Raw genomic sequence first — 21884 nt, 5'->3', positions numbered from 1 at the left:
CTGGGACCAAAATTTAAATAACATTTAGGTGACAGAAGACATAAATGCAAAATATTTTTCAGTGCAGGGTGGGGGTCTGAACTCCCTTCGTATAAACGAGATGCTGAACAGCAGCACAGGAAGAGTTACTGAAGCCTTTGATTCTAAAATAGCAATGCTTTGAGCAAAGCCAGTCACTTTTAGGGCTTTATAACCAGGAGATCTAACCCACTGGGAACAGCTACTGATTCATTTCATCAATTTTAAATTTGAAACCTATCAGTTGCCCATATGCCTAAAGTAGCGCTGTCACTTTTCATTTAATTGTGATTTGCATCCACATGTTCTGCACCGAATCTTGAGAGGGGAGAAAAAATCACAATAGTGATGAAACATACATCTTTCATTTCACTTTGAGGTTCCTTATTTTTATTGAGTTAGGATTCTTTTGACGGTGATCGCCTGCAGATCTCCGCTATTTTAATGGCTACTAAATGAAAGATAATGATCTTTAATGAAAATAAATACAAATGCAAATCAAGGTTAAAACTGGTGCCTTAAATCAAGGCTTCTGCTTGATGGTTTAAACCCTTTTTGGAATCGGTGACCGAAAGGTGTCAAAGTGAACAGATGGATTGCGCTGACTAACGTGGGTTTGGAGAGCGGTTGGCTCAGGACAGGTGGATGTAGTGCCACATCTGCTGATGTCCTTGAATGGAAAGGTGGGTGGAGTTGTTTTGTTGGTGGTTTTAGGGTTTTTTTTTGTTTTGTGGTTTGTTTTTTTTTTTTTCCAGGGAAGTAATGGATGTCTGATAAATGATTAATTGATTTCTCTTGAAACAAATAGTGGAAGGTAGCTGCTGATGATGTCAAGTTCCTGTTAATACAGAAGAACTATTCGCTGTGGGGTAGAAATACCCTTTTGCTTATTAACTAAATTTTAGTTACAGTCTATAATAGTCACATGAATATTTGCTTCCTAATCACATGAGAAGAAATGTTCCAAACCTCATACATCATGAGGCATCGGGTAATGGGGAAGACTCTGAATACTAATGATACTAAATCATGTAATATAGTGGTACAAAATCAGTATAAGCACAGGAGGCAAATATTCTGATGGAAAGGATTTCTGTGGTAGTAAAAACCTCATCCATTGAAATTGGGAATTACTAAACCCCTTGATTTAAGACTCCCGAAGCCCATAAGACATGGCAGAGGAGTTTCACACGTAACTTGGGACCCAGGGATGTGTGCTCTGTAATAGTGTTTCAGCAGTGGAGTATTAATCAGGTCTCGTTTTGTACCAAGGATGAAGTTCTGCAGTTCAGGGAAGGGAAGTGGTGTGGCAGGATGGTTACCGGCCCTGGTTCAGGATATCGGTCTTGTTCTTCCCTAAGAAAATTCAAAACTATCGATTTCTTTCCTCTTTCAGTAAAATGACTGTTTTGAGGAGAGCTCTGAAAGTCTGGGTGAAAGACAGAAATAAAGTGCCTGTCCCCTGGTCCTTGCCTGAAGATGGAAAAACATTGTCCCAAGGAAGGCAAGTGGGACTTAGGACTGGCAATCCAGTGAGGGGCTCTGCCACAGCAGGGCTTTGCCTGCCAAGGATCTTGTCCATCTGAGGAGATACGGGCGCTTGCTCCTCCTTTCCAGGCACTGTGCGGATGAGTATCTGTCTGGTGTTCTGGGATGCAAAGCTGCGGTGCTGACGATCTCTTCCCTGGATGCTGCTGTGGTGTGCCTGGGCAAGGGAGGTGCGGCTTGCGGGGAGGCTGGTTGCCGAACTGTTCTTGGCGGGGATTAGTGTCGTGAGGAGTTTCTGGAGCATTTAGCAAGGTTTGGCCCCTCTCTGTTCTGAGGCTGACTTTCTCAAAGAAGTCTAAGGGTTTAATTTGCTCTGAAGAACTTTGAGGGCCGTAAGAAACATGAAAGATGCATAAACTTGTGCTCTGGGCTGGCTTGTCGCAGTGTCTTCTGCAGGTGGCTGCCCGCTGCTACCTGAGCGCTAAAGGCCTTGGGGAACGTGTCAAGAGCCTTGCCTTGTTAATGGATGTGAGCAGCCTTAAATGCTGGCTGTAGCCTTCACAAGCCATGCCAGCTCCTGTTTTTTTACAGTTTGCTGTAACTAAAGGTAGTAATCTGCAAAGCCTTTGGGCAGAGGGGTTTTTCCCTTTCCGCCAGAGAGCCTGACAGGTACTCCATCTTGATTATGCCTCAGCTCTTTGTTGTATCTGTCGTATTCCTGGGCCGAATGACAGAGCTCTAAGGTACTTCTGGTGGATGTAATTAATGGATATGGCCGGTCAACCAAGCAGAGGCACAAGCCCAAAGAGGCAGTCGTCTTGCTCTTTCAGCCAACCATGCCTTGTTACAGCACTCTGTTTCAATGTTGTTGCATAGTTACTTAAATTTTGAGGCACTGATACTTTTAAAAAAATTATTATAGTGAGCATCTTTACTGCTTCTGGATCTCTTTATTGCCAAATACCTTGTTGAATCAGTGTAGTGTCTCATGAAGAAGAATGTGGCGTGTGGCCAGGCAGGTTCTGTGTACTTGGTTTATCACTGGGGGCTGCAGGACGTGATGCCTCTGACCAAGGAGGTCCCCTGGTCCTGTGACCCTGCCTGTCGTTTGGGTCTTCGGTCTTCAGTCCAGTGAGCTGAGCCTGCTTCTAAGGGGCTACCAACAGAATTGCAAAAGCGCAGTTATTGTTTACCTGAAAGTGCTTGTTTAGCTCCTGCCCCACTTCCCCGGAGTTCTTTGCGAGCAGGTTTGTCTCTCGAATGCCTGCTGATGCAACTGCTGCGATGGGGCGCTGCGAAGGAGCGTGAGGGTGAGTTGTGCCTGCTTGCTCGCTCGCTCACTGGGTGCTCAACCTAGCCATCACCATCAGAGCACGGGGGAGGCCTCACTCTGATCCCAAGAATGGGATTGTTACCTTCTGTTGTGTTTTGGTTTGTTTTTTTTTTTTTCCCCCCAGGTTGCGCTGCCCTCTCTAGGTCCTGACAAGGCTCACTCGATTGGGCTCTTGAGGCGCCACGTAGCATTTAGCGCTCGAGCTAAATGCTCGAGTCTTTTGGGACGTTGTTACAAAGGACACTGGAAGCGCCGTGGCACGGTGTCAGCACTGCTCCTGCGCTATTAACTGGTTTAATGAGCCTCTTAAATTGTTTTGGGGAAGACTTCAGTCTCTTCCACGACCTTGTTGTCCCAGTTTACTGTCTCGTTACGTGGCTCGGCGGACGGAGCAGCAGTGGTGCTGGAAGCGGAGCAGCCCGCTGTGGGCGCCAGCACTGTGGCAGTTCCCTTCCCAAGGGGAAAGCAGGAGGCTGCAGCTCGGCCGCGTGGTGCCTGCACGTGACGGGGGGCGTTCTGGAGGCTCCTTGGGCCCCACGAGGTGGTGGAGGTGAGTAACCGCGAAGCTGTTTGCATTAGTGAACAGGGTTTCCTTTGCCCAGTGGATGAAGTTGATGAGTGCCGAGCTCCTACATTGTCCCACAGGTCTCTCAAACAGGTGAACCTGCATGTTTAATCTCCTCTCCCCGAGTACTTTGCTTGCCGTGCTGCCATCCACTCTCACTTCCAATTTCAAACTGACATGCTCTTGACGTATCTATAAACAAACTCTTCTATGTCAATCCACTAAAAAGCAACCAAATACGTTCTAGAGAAATATTTTTCTCCTCTGTCCCCCGTTGCTGTGGCAATCTTGACTGCTGCTGAGCAGAACGGGTGGGAGAAGCCAGCATCAGTGCAGGAGCATCCTGCTTTCCCGCTTGGTCAGTGCTGTGAAGGCATCCAGTGCCTGCTGCTGCCTGTCTCAGCAGTGGCTTCACCTCTGTAGTGGTTTTGATATGTAAATCTTGAAGGTTTCTACAGAGAGAAGCAAATGAGAACATGATGACTCAGGCTAAGGCATAGGAGTGTAATGATCTGCCAAAGGCTGAGAGCTGTGTCCCTTACTCAGCTAGAAACACCCTTCTCCTTCCTTGATTTATCTTATACTCTGGACTTTAGGGCAACTTAATCTTCCTTAAGGTTTTGCTCTAGGGTTTCAGCTATGTCACAACTTCATCTACACCTCTAGGCACATGATCCTTTCTTCAGCGTTACCCTCTTGTCCCTCCTCCATCCAGCTGGGCAGGCTAAGGCTTAGCCCAGAGGAGATGACCAGATGACTTGTGGATAACGAGTTACTGCTAATCAGCTACATTTGGTAGTTGACTGTGAGAAGCTGGTTACAAATCCTAAGTAAAAATGTGTTAGCATAAGCCATTGGAAGAGAGCATGTTTTCCTCTGCAGTAGGTGGAGAACATGGGGATGGCCTGTTAATCAGATCTGTCAGTGCTCAGCTGACAGATGGCAACTCACTGGGGATAATTAATCATTTGCTTGTGCAGGATGTTGAGTACGGCACGACAGAGTCTGTAAAGATTCTTGCGGAAGGGTTTTGTGTGAGACAGCTCAGAGAGGACCTGAGCCCCCTGCAAAGGAGGCTCTCTCCCTCCAAGGTGGAACTTCCTAGCTAGAGACAATCAAGTCCATCTTGCTGGGGTTCACAGGCTTTCTGCCTACCACCACTGGCTTTCCCAAGGCATCACAAAGGTAAAGGTTTGCAAAAGGAAGGAAGGAAAGCTGGCTGATATCTCTGAGCTTTGATCTGCTGTGAAGGATTTCTGCCCCCAGCCTGGGGGAGGGGCAATGTAGTTTAAAAAAAAAAGGGGCAAATGCTTGTAGGTCTGGTCTGTCGGGAGCGTTGAAGTAAGGAGCAAGTCCCGCAACCGAATTTTCTCCTTAGGAAAGAATGAGCTGCTGTGAGTGAGCAGCAGCAGAATGATGTGACTCCGATGGCCGGTGTCACCGTGGAGCTGAGCATCCTCCAGGTCTGTGCTGCCTGCAGGGCTGTCTGCTATTTTGAGAGAAGGAGATGTGGGAAAGGTGGTGTTCACAGGCAGCACTTGCTCTCCCAGTGCAGCTCAGGCCCTGGGCGCGAGGGTAGAAGTAAAGCAACCTCTGTCTCTTTTGTAATACTTTTCTCTATATATCTTATCTTCTCAAAATCTTCCTTTCCAAAGGCAGCTGTCTCACCAGGGAGGGTGAAACACAAGTGGAAGTGGTGCTGGCAGGATGAGGATGATCAATGAGTGAAAACCCCTCCCTTCCTCTAGACTTTGAGGACTCCAGGTACGGCTTAAAGTGGCGGGAGAAAGGCATCTGTACCAAGGGTATGCCAGGCTTGTTCCTGGCGGATAAGTGGGTTTCATCAAGTGGCTTGACACGTAATTCCATGCAGCGTATGGATGTTTGTCTAATGTTTACTTGGAGAGATTTTCTAGCCATCCTAAAAATTAAACTTCATGAATCGGTGCATTTTCTTGGGGAAAATGAATGTGAGGGTGCTGTCAAAATGTCAGGCTTGTCTGGAACAGGGGTCCTGCAGAAGACAAGTGGCATTAGTGTGTTGGAGGATGTTTCATTTAGAAGTAATGAAGTCCTCAGCCTTTTGGGGGCCCTATTAATTGAACTGAAGAGGTACAAAGCCCAGAAGGGAGCTGCTGTTCACAGCTGGGAAGGCAGACACACTTGCAGAGGGAGAGGGTCAGGGTTATTTTTAATGTAAAATGACATCAGAAGGACGTGAAGAATTGTTCCGAAATTACATTACTCCACCTGAATCGTTTTAGGGAAGTAGGTTTTATGTGGTATAACTAGGTGGTTTGCTTCTAGGTGAGAAAGGGGCTTGAGTCTGAGTTTTAATTTGAAAGGTGTTCAAGGAAAGAAACATGACTGTCCTGTGCTTTGTGAATCATCGTGCAGGTTTACAGGACTACAGAAATTAATAATTAAAAAAAAGAAAAAAAGTCAGGCAACTTCTTGCAGCTTCCAGACTTGTATGGGGGCAAGTCAGCACGCTGTCTCTCCTCTCTGAGAAACTTCTGCTGGGAAAGTGCCTCCTTGCAGAACTGGAAACTATGGTTCCTTTATAATTTTTTTTTCCCCTTGCAGGGACAGCGTAGTTGAATGGAGATGTATTTTCTGCATAAGCCACTGGGCATAGAGTTCCTCTTGATAACTTCATTTTGGTATTAAAATAATTTTCCAGATAACGCTGTTTCTCTTCTGAAAGCTTCCAAACTTTTACAACAGCGGAGTAATTATTCCATTCACGAGGAGATTGAGGCAGAGGACTGGGGTTGCTGCAGCCCACTCTCAGCAGTGCTGGCGGGAGCTTGCTTCCTTTCCCTTTATGCCCCAACTTTCCAGTAAGCAAAGAAAACCACATCTGTTAATCGCTTTTCCTTCACAAAATCCACTTATTTCATAAACACTAACGCCGAGTTGTGTAACAAGGGGCTAGGAGGGTGAGTCGATGTTGCTCACGTTGAGGTTTGGCCTCTAAATACAGGTCGCCTGCTGGAGAGCCGTTGTTGGTGTCAGGGGTCAGTATAAACAGCGTTTAGAGTTTGCTTTTTCAGAGGGAGCTTTCTGTTGTTGTAGGGATAATTTTTTTTTTGGCCTTGGACCCTTTCTCTTCTGCCAGGAGTTCAACACGATCCTTTGTCATTCTCTGGGGAAGCTTTCAAACTCACCACTGTGGTTTTGAATCGGCTTTCAATAAAAGGTGTCGTGCTTCTGAAGTGCCCTGCCCAAGGGCTCTAGAGCACTCCACACAATCCAAACAGCCAGCAGACAAAGCCATTAAATGTGAAGTGCCTGTGCGTGATTACCTGGCAGAAAGCTGCAGGAGAGTGTTTGCAGCTGAGTCCCACAGGAATAGGCTTTGTCTGAAAAACCACCCTCAGCAGGTGATAACTCCGGAAAAAGTCAAGGTAGGTCTTGTTGATTCATCAAGGTGGGTGGTTTAGTCCTTTGTTTCAGTGTAGAGCAGAAGTGGTAGGAACAAGCAGAAATGTGATTAGGGAGGTGGGAGGAAGACATTGGCTTCTGTGTTTTTGCCCCTCAGCTGAGGCATTGTCTCCCTGCATGGTGGTTCTGAGCCACTTGAATTTCCAGCTTGCATGACTAATGGCCTTGGTGTCTTATATCCTGAAAGCAGATATATAGCCTTGAGAAGTCAGATCTAATTTCTTCTATTACATTTGCAGAGTGAAACCCCGTAAGTGTAACTCCTCTACTGCCTCTGAGCTCCTCCAGCCTCCATCTCCTGGCAGCTCTTCAATTCTGAACACGTAGCTTCATTTTACCTTAGCACGACACCAACTGGAGCAGCTTCTTTCAGGGTGGGTCGGGAGTCTTGTGTGCATGCTTTATTGAGCAAGGAGAGTGCTTGGAGATGAATGTGCAGTTCCCTCCTGTGGCTTAGAAGGTTATATCTATATTTTTTAGGAGTTCTTTTCTTTCCCCATCTTATTGAAGTAGGAAGGGAAGATTATGGCACTTGATGATTTAATCAACATAATCTCTAGATAAAACACGCTTATGTTATACTACTGGGAGACATTAATTTATTCTGGCTTGCTTCTCCTAAGGTAAATTAAATCATTAGTTTTAAGACTGGATTAGGTGCACATGTCCCCTGCCTCTTAAGAACTACTGAACTGCCTTTCTAAAAGCTTCTTGGCTTGGCATTTCTTGGGAGTCAAGTCCCTTCAGCACAGCTGTCATGAAAAGTGGAACTGAGATGCAGTGCTTTAAAGGTGCGACCACTCGCTCTGTGGAGGCTAAATGCCTCCATGCTGACGTAGGACCTGCTAATGCCTTGTGCTGCCTTTACCCAATAGTAGCATTTTGCCAGTTCATTAATTCAGCGAGAAGGTTTTGCCCCAGGTCTGGGGAACCAGCAATCGCTCCTTTGATTGAGCCTGTATCTTAGAGCATCAGCTCTCAGTTTGTGGAGAACTGAGCTCTTCGGTGTGTGTTGGAGGAGACCTGCCGGAGGTAGGTGGTCGGTGCCCACACCCCGCTCCCGCTGGAGAGGGCACGGGGACAGCCAGGGTGACACGTTGACTTGTGCATGAAAATACACCTGAGCAGAACTGTAGCCCAGACATTGGGTGATCTTGGAGGTGTCGTCAGCACCTCTGAACTGGCTGAAAATTCCCCAAAATGTATCAGCGAAGCTCTGTGAGTGCACACCAAAAGTTACAAGCAAAAGATCTTTACCAAGGTGGGTGGGAGATACTACAACTCTTTCGCACAGGCAGGGAAACTGAGGCACGGTCTGCCTCTCATCGCAGAGGGCAGTAGCAGGGTGCAGGAGTAAAATTTGGATGCCTGATGCCAGTGGCCCCTTCTGGAGTCAATTAATTCAGCGCTGATGTGCTGAGCCAAGCCAGTGTGGCTGCTCATCTGCGGTTCCTCTTAGGAACACCTGGTGTGGAGACACTGGCTCCAAGCATTGAGGTGCCCTGTCTGCTTGGATGGCCATGAGCTTTGGTGAGGAAACCAGACCCTGCTGCCGACAGATGGGAATGGCTGCTCTAGGACCCAGGGGGAGGAGAAACAACAGAGGTCCTCGTAGCAATTTTAGGGCTATTAAGGATGTGATAATGAGGCGTTGCATGCATCATTTTTCAGCGCTTCACTCTCCTGCCCCCAGTTCAGTGCATGCATTAACACTCTCCATCCCAGGAGAACAGCTCTGCTGGTGCTGTAACTCCATTTATTGTGCAGCTGGGCATCAGCAGGGCTGGTGCGTGTGCAGGTGGAGGGGGTGAGGAGCAAAGGTACCTTCCCAGAAAGCTGGCTCATTCCTCCACCGACGGAAAGGCGATGCTCAAGACACAGGTTTGATCAAAGGAGCTGGTCCCCCAGACCTGGGGCAAAACCTTCTCACTGAATTAATGAGCTGGTAAAATAATACTATTAGGTAAAGGAGGAGGCACAAGGTGGAACTTGCTGCTGTGGGATGCTCTTCAGCCAGCTATGGGCATCAGGTTATGTACTTGTGGAGAATCTTGTGTAAGATGCTCTCAGTGCACCTGGGGAAGGGCTACCATCCACACGTGATTTCCTGTGCTTTCCTGGTGCTGTTTTCCTCGGTACAGTCAGTTCTTTGGTCTGATTCTGCATGGCCCATCCCTTGGACGGTGGAATCTTCCACCACTCTGCTTTGCCTCTCTGGATCCCCAGGCCATCTGCTGCACCATGGTTCCTGGCTGGTGGTGGACGTGCTGGTGGCTGCTCCAGAGGAGCAGCTTTGCTGGCTCTCGCACATCCCGGTTTGTGCCAGCAGAAGTGGGCACACAGGCAGGATTTTCCTAAACAGCAGAGCCAGCTTGCTCCCGGGGTGGGTGGATTTCTGATCATTCCTGTGAGTGGGCTGATATCTCCCTGGAGGTCAGAACAGGGAGGAATCCACAAGTTAAATCATGTGGATAGGTGGGAAATCAGTGTGCGGAGGTGGTCTGAGGCTGCTCTCTTTCTTCTCTCTCTTCCCATTAATGCTGCTCGATGGCGGTGCCTGTGCAAAAAGCAAGTCCTTCCTTCCTTCCCAATTTAATTTTCCCTATTTGAATGTATAGAGTCACTTTTCTGCCTTGAATATTCAGAGGCAAGTGTTTCTTTCTCTGTGTAGAACACTTGCAGCTGAATCATTGCATGATGCTCTAGCACTGGGATTAAATGTTAATGCAGGTGCGCTGATGCAGTCTGCTTTGAACTGGGCAGCTCCTGGAGGTCTGTAGGCATTTGGGGAATAAAACCAGCTGTGTAACATGGCCCTTTGCTGCCCCGCAGATGTGCCTGTCGCTGCGCTCGGACTCTTCTCCATCCCCATCTCCCCACAGGCACCTCAAGAGGCATTGCTGGGGCTGAGCTCTTGACCTTCAACTTGCTGTTGAAGGACCGCTCTGTTCCTGGGTGGACTCTGTGTGTGTCCAGCTTCTCGTGGGCTTAGTCTGGGGGGTTATGTGCTTCCCTGGGGTGATGCCCAGGGGGCGGATGCCTCACACAAGGCGGTGGGGAGGTGATCTCTGCCGTGCTGTGGGTTGGATGGGCAGGTGGCTGTATTATTAGAAGAGGAGATGAAAGGATCCCAACTGGTATTTGTCACTTGTGACTGCAGACATCAAGGATCTGTCACTGGCAGAGCAAAAGGGGAAAAATATTAGTTTTGGTTTGATCAACCTGTTTTCCCCCTCCAAGTACTGCAGGCTGCAGCAGGGCTGACTAGACATGAAATGCTGCCAAATGCTTGCTCTGATTTACCTTCGCCTTTGTGCAGGTCTTTCACAAAGAGGAGAAGCACTTGTTTAATTATAAAAGAAGCGTTTGTAGTCTCTCATGTGCTGGCAGAGACCTGGGGGCAAAACTGATGTGCAAAATATATTTTGACTTGGTTTAATGTCTCATTCAGGCTGCTGATGTCTCTCCTGTATCTCCCTGCTGGTCATCCAAGGCTTGTCCTGCAGCTGCGGAGGATCAGGCAGGTCTGTGCCTGGGAGCAGGGACCTCGGTGTCATGGAGGGATACCATGAGATCTCCAAGCTCCAGTCCTCAGCCTGCAGCCTGGAGGAGAAAGCCAAAGCAGGCAGATTTAACAGCCACAGCAGGAGAGGAGGGAATCCCTCCCTTCCAGGAGGGCAGGCATGCTGCAAGCAGCACTCGGACATGTCAGATCCCACGGATGCTGAGCCATTCCCCCTTTCTCCATCCAAGCCGCTTCCTAACAGGGAGAGAGGGGTCAAATCAAAGGCGGCAGGATTATTTATCAAGGTGTTTGTTTGAAGTTGAGGGGACAGGAATCACATTTCAAAACTGTAAGAGAAAGAGCTTTTTAGCTCTCTTCCTTTCTCCAAAATAGCAACCGCATCACCGCGCACCACAGGGATGTCAGGGCGAATCTGTTTCACTGACAACAAGATTGTTCTGTCTAGACAGGGAAGCACTGATGAACTGAGTGAGTCTGCAGAATAATTTAAAGCCCAAATACTTAACAGACATTAAATTTAAAATAAAACCATGGCTTGGCAGAGATGATGCTTGATGGATAGTTTGTGTGTATGTGAGAAGGTGGCTCAGTGGCAATTATTGACAGATGTCACTCAGGGTGCCCTGGTGGCTGCTGACTTGTCACCTTTGCCAAAGAAGTTTTGGCAGAGTGGGTCCCACCAGAGTGGGTCCCGAGAGGTGTCCGGCTGGCCTCGTGGAGCTCAGTGCAGGGCTCCTCTGCAACGTCTTGGATCTGTCTTGAATTTTGTTGCTCCTAGGCAGCCTGCCCACCCTCCCCAGCCCCTCGGTGCCTGGTCCCCACTGTGCTGCCACCTCTGCGGCCACCCCGCCGCCTGACCACTGCGGAGGGGTGCAGGAGCAGAAGGGGTTGTGTGGAGGGTATGTGAGCCTTGCATTCACCGCCTGCCTGGAGGGGCTGGCAGCCAGGGCTGTCTGAGGCAGGGAGATGTGGTGGTGAGATTGCAGCCCAGCTGGCATAAGGAATTTACTTTCTTCTGGCAGAAAAAGATGAAATATTAAAAGCATGGCTCAAAGGCTGGAATATATATATATTTTTTTTTCCCCTTTCTCAGGAGGGCTTCTGCTCAGCAGTGCTTCAGTGTTGCTCAGAGAGACAGCAGCCATGCAGAGAGGGATGGGAGCCATATGGAGAGAGTAGGGAGTGGGGCTGAAGTAAGGGAGGAAGAAGAGGCACATCTCGGGTGGGCTGGTCTTGGGGCTCAGGGCGAATGCTGACACTTCAACTCCACCATAGCCTTTAGGACTTGTGCTTTAGTCTCATTTGGTTCCTGTTCAATGGGAGGAAATAAAAACCCTTTTCTTGTCTCTGCCTCTATAGATGAGGGCAGTGCCCCCTCTGAAGTGGGAGGACACCTTCTTGTTGACCACTGTCCTTGGGTTAGGGAGGATACAAGACAGGAGGAGCAGAGGGCTTAGCCAAGGCATCTGTCAGCTCCTTCCAGACAAGTCCTGCTGGCTCCCGACTTGCCATTCTGGTATCCTGGTGAGTCCAAGACTCCCTGATGAGTTTCTGAAGTGGAGATGCTATGAGGTTTCTCTTGGGGCCAAGCTGTTCCCTTTGCTGCCGGTGATGAACTGAGGGGCAGACTGTCAAGGGAGACCCTTGCCGTCAGGCAACAAGGCATGCCGGCACAGAGATGTGCTCTGTCCTAAACTCAGTACAGTTTGGGGCCTCCTGTTTTTCCCCCAAGCAGTCAGCAGACTCTGTGCGCCTTCGCGCAGCAATTCAGCCATCGGGTGGGCAGCAGGCACCGCCACCCCAAACGGGTGCGCTCGCAGGCGCGTGCGAGAGACGGCTGAGAGCTGCAGGAGGGAGGGAGAACCGAGGCCTCTGCGTCTGCCAGGTGAGGAGCTGGAAGGAACCAGTTCAGGGTGTTGAAAGCTTTTTCTTCTGCTTCTTCCTTTGACATCTCTTCTCTGCTCTTGCTCTGTGTCAGCAGGTCTGGGCCAGATTCAGAGGTAATGTGGGAACGGGAAGATGCAAGTTCAGCATGGCAGGGAGTGGGCTTGGAGCAGTCTTAGCTTTACACCTCTCTAAATGCTGGCTCTGCTGCCTGGCCCCACCCTGTCCTGCCAGAGATGACACAGGAGCCAAGGATCAAGAGGCAAGGCAGGGGCTAGAGTCAGAGTCAAGGTCAAACTCTGTTTCACTGCTCACCCGTTTTCTGACCCTGAGCAAGTGACTGTCTCCCCAGTGTGCTTTGTTTGGGTACACCCTTGATCAGCAAATAACCAGCACTCACCGGGGGGCCCTGATGTCCCCCCATCCCACAGCCTTGCCTTCTGTGTTCCCCAGCCTGCTTCCCTGCTGCTGCTGCTCTGTGAAAGACCCTGTGATTAATTATACTGCTCCGCAGCCTCTGAAAATTTATTTAGGGTTTTATGTTTGCTGCTGCTGCTTACACAATGGCAAATCTGCCGTGACTGCGTCCTGAGCAGGTGGCAGCTAATAGGTCAATAAAGCGAATCGCACCATTAGAGCTGTCAAGCTGGGCTGCCGGGAGCCAGGCAGGTAGAGGGAAAAGCTGGGGAGAAGTCAAGACAGATCTGCTTTAGCAGAAATGCATCTGGCTCTGCTGGTTTGCAGGAAATTGCTCGCTTCCCTGATAGCACCCACTGCTTTAATAGATCAATTTTTTCCACTATAGTTTGTCTAACTTAAGCTTTCTTCTCCCTGCATCCCATGCTCTCCTAAAAATTAGTCTAATAGGACCTTTTCATCTCCATAACTTTTGAAAGTTGTTTTCCTTAAAGATTTTTATTGCCCTTTCCTTGGGTCATACAGAAAAGGGGGATTGGGGAAATTGTCAACTGAAGGAAATGTAGAGCATCAAACCACAAGAAACCCCCCCGAAAACTCTGCCAAAGGCACGCAGAAATCAGCCCAACCTGAAATAGCAAGCAAACACCCAGGTAGATTTAGAAATCACCTCTGCCTCTGAGCATCTTGCTTCTTGCTGTCAAAAGACTGGGGACGGCAAGCCTCGTGCAGATAAAACACAGTTGTACCTGCTTTTCAGAAGAGGAGAGAGAGGCAGGTGTGAACCCGCTGTCCTGCGCAGGGTCTCTGCTCCTGTCTGGAAGGGAGGAGGCTTGTTTGTACCTGCTGCTAATTCATATGCAGCGGGAATCTGTTCCTGATGGCCTGGTGCAGAGCTGCCTGCTTTGTACCGTCTCCCACTAGGAAGGGAAGCAGGAGCTGCGTTTCTGCGTGGCCGCGCCAGCAGAAAGAGCCGAGCTCGGTTTGCTTTGTGCGGTGTTGCGGGCTGGGGCTGCGCGCTGTCCTCCTGGGTAAGACGGGGCTGGAGTCAATGGCTCGCTCTGGGGGGCTGTTGGGCTGTGTCGGTGGGATGCTGAGCCTACGCAGGCAACGATATCACCTCGTGATGCTAAAGCTGCTACATCCACTGGGTGATGTACCACCGATGCGCGAGGGCGTCTGTGCTGCCTTTGCATGCTCTATATACGGTGCTTCCAGCAGACTGCGTCCTCACTGGAAAGGCAATTCAGACATCCTGGCTCCTCCTGTTTCCTCCCTGTTAGCGCCGTAATGTTAGTTTTAATGTTTCTGCAGAGATGGTTTGTACAAATTGAAGCAGGTTGTATTTATTCTATAAAACTTTGTAGGTATCTTGCACTGGATGTCGCATCCCAGTGCACGGCGAGCAATTCAGCTTAAGGAGTCATCACCTACGCCGTTATCTTTAGTGCTAGTCCTGCCTCATAAATCTGCTTCCTCTGGGATGGCCGAGGCCAGCGAGTGAGCTAGACCTGCTACACGTGTGGGCTGTTTAGGAGAGAGCAGAGCTTATGCTCAGGAGCTGCTTGCGGGCTTCTCAACAGGCACTTGAGACAGCCCCAAGGGCTGCTTAAAAAACATGGAGTTAACAGAGCTCTCGTGCAACCAGCCTTGGGAGTCTCTGGGCTTTTTCAGGACTTTGGGTACTGTGGTTCAAGTTCTTCTCCCCAGCTTGGAGAGGTAGAAATTCGCTATAATTTTGTAAGCCGAGGGCCCTGTTGTCCTTTCCCTGACCTGAGGCTGGGCCATTAAGTTGCACATCAAGTACTGCAAAACTCATTGTTGGAACAGCGACTTCTGATGGACTGCAACTTTACCGAGCGCAAGGTCGCCTTCCTGAGCTGTGTCCCATGTGAGCAAGACCGTCTGGTATTCCGTGCCCTTTAGGATAGAGCAGGGGTACACGTTTCCAGCACATGGTGCCCCCCATCTTGTCACCCATGGGGCAGTGGCCCGTGGCATCTGAGCAGGACTAGGCTGGGCTGGGAGCTCTGGTTCAGGGATCCTCGTCAGCGGTAGCACCTTCCCGAGAGCTCAGACGGCTGTGGGAGCCAGGAGCTCTTGCCTCACCCGGGCCAGCTGCCTGGCTGCGTGCTCTCTCTGGCAAACAGCCTTCCTTCTCCCTCCTGTTGAATTGGTAGTACCGCTTCTCCCCTCCGTTTCAGGCGTGAGTGCCTCAAGGGGACATTGCGTGGTCTGTGAGCTCCTGGAGGTGCAGGTCACAGCTCCGACAGCTCCCTGCTCAGAAATGGTCTCCCCAAGCCCCGTCTCCGCCGCTTGCACGAGCTGGTTTCTGCCTGGCATGTCTGGTGGCTCTGCCGAGCTGTCCAAAATCACAGATACAACCTTGTCTGTGGCTTCCTTCTGGGGAAGGGAGCCCGCTTTTGGCTTAGAGGGTCTGAGGAGAAGCAGGTCAGGTACCAGAGACTGCAACTGCTGTGTTGACTCTTACTGAAAGGTAAAAACGGTGGGGGAAAGGTCCCTCTTTGCACCATCTCCAGGCAGAAGTTGCTTACGGAGCGTGGCGGGGGCAGCGGAGCACTCTGGGGAGCGGGGCGGTCCCTGAGCTCCCAGCTCTGCTGCCAACCCGGTGCCGCAAGAGCGGGACTCGTCGCTGCCCCACCAGTGCCCTGTGCCCTCCTCGGGGCGGCACGGGGGCTGCTGCGGCGCGCAGCGTGGGCATTCCCCGCTGCCGCAGGCAGGAGACGGGCTCTGAGCAGGCAATGGTGAACGTAGGAAGCTGCCTAGCAGCTCCCCTCTGAAGCCATGGGGCTTTGGTAGAGAAAGTGACTTTTATAGACGTAAAGGAGACTTCCTTCTGGGTCAAGTGCTCTGGAAATGAATGATTTTGAGATGAAAGCCTTTTTACTCTGGTAATACAGACTCACATTGCTTAAAGGGAAGTCTGCCTTGTGCTGGGGTATTTTTCCCTCTGGAGGCATTGAGATTGCTTTTGAAGGTGAATTTTCAACATACAAAGGAAAAAGAAGAAAGCTGAGAAAAAGAACGGGCTTTAAAAAATATCAGGGGTTCTTGTGGTCTGTATTAATTTGTCAGTGTGTCTCTCTTGCTTGTAACACCGCTGTCGGGTGCAGGGCTTGTTCCTCCTCTTCCCTTTGTGAGTTGCTCCTTCCCTCTGGCATCCTTATCAGTCCCAGCCTCTGGATTTTTTTTTTCCTTTTTTTTCTTCTTTCCAGGTTAACCTGTTTGCCCCTAGGGCGGCCCTGCAGAGCAGCAGCAGCTCCTGTGTGTTGCACTGGGAAGGGATTACCTTGTGAGGTGGGATGGGAGCCCCCCGAGGGTCTCCGCTAGCGGGAGCCAACGGCAGCAATGTGTGTGCTGCCCTCCAAATACACAACCCTGCTCTGGCTTGTCCCCGTGTATCCAAGAGCCAGAGGATTACCGCTCCCATTGCGACTGGTGGGAAGAGCTGGGCATCCCATGCAGCCCCTCAGAAGCGGTGGGACGCGTCAGTCCGTCGGGCTCCTTGGTGTGGCACCCCATGATGCTGTGCTCAGGTGCTCCCCAACCTGGACGTAACCAGCCCAGAGGCCACGTGCCGGAGCTGGGCTCGGGGAGAGGCAGGAGAGCAGCCGAGGTGCAGCCCTCTCTGGAAGAGGTACGGAATGGATCATTTTCCTATCAGTTTATCATCTGAGGGATCTCTTTTGAAAACATGTCATGCCCTGTGGACTCAAGGTCCCTAAAACCTGTTCTGGCTTTGGTAAGGCTATGGGAAGCGTAGGAGTGTCTCACTTCCCTGCTTTTTGCTGGTTTCTCCTTCTCTGCCCTGGAGGGACGAGGTGCACACAGGGCTCTTCTCTGCTGCTGTTTAGTGTGAAATGCTGTAAAACCCAAGCATTGATTTCTCAGCCAAAGGTGTCTGCCTGCTCCTTGGTCTGGGGCTTTAATGCCTGCAAATCCATCTTTCACTCCGCAATGGTTTGCTTTAAGATTTTTAAATCATCTGTTATGCGTCAGAGCTTTGGGAGGGGAACGGATTCAGTCAAGCCGATGTTGCTTGTGCTGGCTCACCAGTGGGTTTTGAGCCAGACAGAGCCCACAGGGGCTCTCAAGTCTCAGGCAAGACCTTGGCCTGTGTCTAGCTGCAGTGTAGGACAACACTGGTCTACTGGGCCTTGGGAAGTTGTGGGTCTTCCTCCTGTCCTGACAGTGAACCTGGTTCAGCAGGTCTGTGGTCCCCAGGCTTTGTGGATTGTAGGCTGAAGTTGTAGTATGTCCTGTCAAAAGATGCCCGAAAAACCTGAAGAATTATTTTTTTAAAAAGCAACACCACGTTCCCACCTGTGCTTCCCATATTTTCATATCAATCACAGTGTTTGCTCCCTGTTTTCAAAGCACTGTACTCTGCTGTTCTTCAAGGGCTGTATAGCTGATGCAAGCCTTGTAGCTGAAATGCAGCTGCCTCTGTGGAGGAACACAACAGCTTCGAGGTAGAAAGGATTGCTGCTCTCCTGCAGAGATTGCTGTTGGTGACCTGAGCTGCGAGACTTGCCTGCAGCTCCTGCCTTGGCCTCTGCCTGCTTCATCAGCTCGGGTCAGTTGCTGCCACTGTTTAACCTCAGCTTTCCCCTCGCTAAAGGAAGGTGGATGACATGGAAAGCCCTTTCCAAAGATCGGAGCCAGGGTCGCTTTGCAGCCCTGGGAGGTGCAGGTGGAGGTTAGAGTGGAGGGCAGGGCTGGTAAAATGCAGGTGACTCCTGGTGCTAATTGTATGCAGGAGATCTATCTGGACGGAACTGAGGGAAGCGTATCAAGGATGTCTCAGCTATTCAAGTGAGAAATCAAATTAAACTTTGCATCAAATAGTGGAGCTGCTTTGTGCTAGGAGTTATGTCAAATTCATTAAAGGTTTCTACACACCAGCCCCCCAGGAGTCAGTGGAGAGAAAAACCAGGGCTCTGTGTCAGGGGGCTGTGTTTGCCTGCTTACCTGGATGTGTTAATGATGTCGCTGGGCGAAGAGGGAATTATTGCTTTAACCTTCAAGATACCTGTGCGTGGAGCAGGACAGCAACCCCACAGCAACGCTAGTTCTGTGGGCCACTGCCGGCAGGCTGGGATACGTGTCCACCAGCCTGCCCAGAGGGATGCTAGGTGAGGAGTGGGGACAAAAGCCCCAGCAAGCTGGAGGTGTGGAAAACACACAGTTTGCCTGTCTCCTGATCTCCCATTAACAGGCTAGGAGAGGGAGTCCCTTGGGATCCCTAGGGTGACTGGGAGGTGGACGGGAGTAATCTGAAGGAGACCAAAATATCAGCATCACACAGAAATATGTGTTCAGACTTCCTTCTCATCCTTGCTTGCTCCAGGCAAGGAAAAGATCTGGACAACACATTGCTCCCTCCGTGGGGACAGATTGCTCAGAGGCTGGATGGAGCGCAGACTTGGCATGAGAGAGCCTGCAGCCGGGAGGAAGCTGCTGGCGAGGTGGCAGGGGAGTCGCCTGCTGGGGATGTGTGATGCCCCGGGAGTTTGGCTGCCAAATGATTCCCCACGCAGCACACCAGAGGCTCTGAGAGCTCCCAGGTCCATACCTGCTTCTCACCAATGGTGGGGCATGCCAAAGAGCTGGCAACCACCAGGAGGAGGAGGAGGAGAAGAATGCTAAGCTTCATCCACTGCAAACACTGAATGCCAAATTTTTCTCTGCCTCATGTGCTAAGGCCCAGGCTTGACTAATGCTATCTGATATGATTTTTCTTTTTCATCCCTGATGCATGTTATGCTTTGCCTTAGAAGCACTCAAGCACTAGCTCGATATTTAAAAGCCATTTGCAATACTGCCGCTCTGCTGGCAGGAGAAATTAGTCTGACCCCAGGATGTACGTATGCTGGTGTTGGAGCAGGGCAACCTGATAATAGGCAAGGGTGAGTCTCCTCAGGTGTCCTGCCTACTGCTAGGTCTGGATTAGGGCTCTCCAGCTAAGAAAATGTTTTTCCTCCCTTCTTTTCTGTTGATTCGTAAAAATTTTTAGGAATTTAAGATGCTAAACCTCAATTAGGCAACACTTATTAATTTCCGAGGTGTAATTTATTTACAGAGTGTCCCCATTCACAGCAGCAAGTGCTGTTAATTGCTGTAGTTTGCTTTCCAGCCTAGGATTTGAGAGACTTGAAAAGCCCGTGAACGTGGCTGCCAGGCAGGGCTGGCTCTGGGTGGATCCTGCCAGCCAGGGATCCGAGGAGCCCATCGAGGAGCTGACTCTGACCCAGGCACCCTAGCTTTTGCTGAAAGCAGTCCCTGTCCTAGGGCATGGGAACCAGCCAAGGAACAGGAATGTCTGTCCTCTCTTTGTGGCTGTATTAACCCAACGGTCCTGCAGTGCTTTTTGCTGTCTCTGCTCTTCGGCTTGCTTCAGTTGCACCCATCGTGACACGGGTATCCTCATCCTGCTCCAGTGTTGCTGCGTGGCTGAACGAGCTGTCTCTCTGTGGTAGATCTGGAGGCAGAGCTGCAGAAAATCAATGGGGCCAAGAGAAAATTAGGTTCTATGTGCCTGTCCTTCAAGCTGCCAGCACTGGCGATGGCGTCTTTGTAGCGTGCTGGCTCAAGGCTATTTTTTTTCCCTCTTCTTTCTCTGCATAGGCTGTTGCTCAGAGCTGCAGAGATGCTGTACTGAAGCTTTGCTGACATGCGAAGCCCTGTGACTAATTCCTCCCAAGCAGGCTGTGCTGTTTACCTGTGAGACACCAGCTCCTCCAGGATGAGGTGGGTGTGGGGCAGAGCTGCCCTCCAGCCCTGTGCTTGAAGAGTGTCCGGGAAGAGGCAGGGGAGACTTCAACAGCCGCCACCCCCCATCCTATTCTATCTCCATTTCTGGCTGCTGGGGCTGGGCTGTGGCAAGGGGAGGGGAGCAGCCTCCTGTATTTTGGAGATGGAGAAGCTCTCCCTTCTGCTGCCCATGAACTGCTGGACTGCATCTTGCCATCTAGACCGGCAACATCTTTAGGAGAGTGTCCCAGGTGGCTCTTCGAGGAAAGAAGTTGAAGATTTATCAAAGTACCTCATCCAGTGTCCAACCACTGGCTTCACCTTGTTATGCTTCCCAAGGACCATTTGAAAAGGGCAAAATAGAGCTGTTCCCCTCGCACAGGTCTGGGGGACTGCTGGGGTGCATAAGTTTGTGTAGGACCTGTGATGAGGTCCTTGTCTTGGTTTGGCTCCAGAGGCACTGCTGTAACTGTGACATTTCATGCAGAATTAGCCAAATTATTGCAAAACAGCTCTGTCTTATCTTCTGGCAGGCCCCATCTCCCTGCCTGTGTACCCAGCTCAGCCTGCTAATGAAATAATTGTTCTACACAATGGGTTTAGCCACCAGCCATCGTCTCCAGTTGAGCTTGATCTATAATGCCTGTTTGTAGGCACGGGAAGTGTTCAGTGCTCCCAGGAGCGGGTGGTGTGTGAAGTCTGGATTTATTAGCCATCTGGCATGCTGCTGGGCCATTTGTTAGCGAGGATCTTGCAGGAAGAGCCTCTGATTCTACAGTGAGCTCCATGCTGTAGGGAGAGCCAGGATAATTTCTGGGACCTCATGGCGGGGAGTCCTGGCTTCTTAAGTGCTTACAAACAGTGAGTTTAGACAACTCCCCACCTGCTGTGATGTTCCTCTTGAACGTCCTGGTCCAGGTATTCGTGGAGAAGCGTGACCTGCCTCTTCCTCGGCTGAGTATTCCAGGATGATGCTGGAGGGGCTTCTGGTTTTGTTTCTTAAGCCTGACCTCCTCCTTGTGCATATGGTGATGTCTTGTGATGTGGTGAGCAGGGGCTGCAGGGAGTGTGCCTTGTGTCTCCACGGCTGACCTGCAGAGCAGGAGTCTGGCCCTGGAGCATCGCCTGGCCTTTGCAGGGCTTGTGTTCAATGTTGAGCCGGGCAGCTCCAGAAAATGAAATGCAAATGAAATGGAAAGCTGAGGGGCAAAGGGGCTGCGGATGACTTCACTGCTGAATTCCACTGTCTGGAGGAGGATCGTATTCTGGCTGTTGCTTGTGTTGTTCTTCACTGGTTAGCCTGGGCAATGCACTGGCAAGATAAAGGAAGGCAATTTCCTCGGCTCATGCTGAGATCTTATTATGCATTAAAAGCAAAAGAGGAGGAGGGAGCAGCCCAAGCCTTCTAGAGCTGAGGCGCTGCAGAGTTGTACAGCGCGATAACCCTGCCAGCCCGTGGGTGAGCAGGGCTGGCCTTCAGCAGGTGGGGTGGGCTGGGGCAGGGTCACTCAGCCGCTCGGAAGCGGGGTTAATGACTCGGAGCCAGGGTGCTGGCTTTCTACCACCTCCTGGACCATGCAGGCGGCTGAAGAGCAAGGGCTGTGGATGCAGATGCATTGGCAGGGAGATCAGGTTGGATGTCAGGGTCTAGCACGTGGGTGGAGAGCAGGGTGTCTGCCTCTTTCTCACTTTTCTCCCTGGTTTGAGTTGTTATCTGTGTGCACAAGCAACGCAGAGCGTGCTTTCCTGTGAAATGGAGGCAGTGGGTGGTGGTGAAGGTGGCTGATCTTATGGGCCAAGGGGTGACAGGGAGAAGTGTCTCCTCCCAAGCTCCAATGCTGTTTGCAGAGAGCCTTGGAGATGGCTGGATAAGGTCTTTATCGTTTCTTGGGTAGGGACCTAGCCAGTACTCCCCCTCCACCATCCCCGTTCAGGGCTGCACAGTCCCAGTCCCAGGCTCACCTCATCCCACAGCCTTCAGCCAAGCTATGTCCTGACCACAGTCCCCATCCTGTCTCCCGGGGCTGAGAGCTGCTTTCGGGCTGTAGGATCCTCTGAAATCACCCAGGAGTGAAGCACGCTTAACCTAGGTCAGGAGTTGGTTTCCTGGCCAGGGCTGAGGGTATGCTGCCTGTTCAAGAGAGGGGGCATTTCCCTGGCAAAGTGCTGATCATAGACCACAGTTCTGCTGCTTCTTAATGCAGTGGTAGAGAGCCCAGCCTTAAATATGGGTAGCTAATGAAAAAGCTGCTCTGAAAACCATTGTACTTTGCAGGAATAACTGCCTGCGCTGTTAGGGTTGCTTTTAAAACCTCTAACTGCTGTGTTCTTCGGCAGCTTAAGCTATGTGCATAATAAACCCCTGAAATTGAGTCAGGCTCTTATGATAAGAAGAAAGTGCAAGTTGGAATAAACTGAAAAGAGAAGACAAG

The 21884-nt window shown here is 50.5% G+C and overlaps 1 long non-coding RNA gene across 1 annotated transcript; it reads left to right on the top strand.

Annotated features, from left to right (window-relative positions):
• Nucleotides 1-6246: 6246 nt before the first annotated feature.
• On the top strand, nt 6247-10939 carry LOC135315767 (uncharacterized). The gene is made up of 3 exons (XR_010375263.1): nt 6247-6814; nt 7091-7225; nt 10303-10939. It is a non-coding gene; the product is annotated as an uncharacterized LOC135315767 (long non-coding RNA).
• Nucleotides 10940-21884: the final 10945 nt, after the last annotated feature.

Source organism: Phalacrocorax carbo, chromosome 15 (assembly GCF_963921805.1).
Source record: "Phalacrocorax carbo chromosome 15, bPhaCar2.1, whole genome shotgun sequence".
Taxonomy (NCBI): Eukaryota; Metazoa; Chordata; class Aves; order Suliformes; family Phalacrocoracidae; genus Phalacrocorax; species Phalacrocorax carbo.
Note: the sequence above shows the minus strand (reverse complement) of the source record. Positions and strands in the feature narration are given on the sequence as shown.